Raw genomic sequence first — 620 nt, 5'->3', positions numbered from 1 at the left:
TGTTTAGGCATTTCTGTCCTTGGGAGTGAGGTGGGACGTCCTTCCATGTGTTCAAAAGCTTGTTCTGAATTCGAGGAACATATGTAAGGGTCTGAAAACAAGATGATCTGAGTTCTGTTCACAGCACAGTCAATGAGAACTGGTGGCAGGAGGAGTGAGAGGAGGCCTGGAGGCCTGCTTGCTGGCAGGGACAAGAGGGTTTCTAAAGACTCATGGGAACATGGTCAGATTTGGGCTCTGAAGGGTGGAGGGGAGTCCCTACTGTAGACTCTCACTTTTGCATTCTGCATACTTGGGTTCCCTTTAAGTGATGGGTGTGCAGAATCATTATCTAGTTTGGAAGGGTTTAGTAATCTAAGTAACATGGAGAAAGAAATGGCAACCCACTCCAGTATTCTTGGCTGGAGAATCCTATAGGCAGAGGAGCCTTGTGGGCTACACAGTCCATTGGGTCACAAACACTCAGAGACAACTCAGTGACTGAGCTTAGGAATCTAAGTAACATGTATAACATATTATAAAACCTAAACAAGTGATCGGTTCAGATGCATTTTTAAAAAACACACACTTGAAATAACAAGCTTAGATATTTTTAAAACACTTTAACGAATTTTATATTA

Source organism: Bison bison, unplaced genomic scaffold (genome assembly GCF_000754665.1).
Source record: "Bison bison bison isolate TAMUID 2011002044 unplaced genomic scaffold, Bison_UMD1.0 scf7180017864500, whole genome shotgun sequence".
Classification (NCBI taxonomy): Eukaryota; Metazoa; Chordata; class Mammalia; order Artiodactyla; family Bovidae; genus Bison; species Bison bison.
This window is presented reverse-complemented; position numbering follows the sequence as displayed.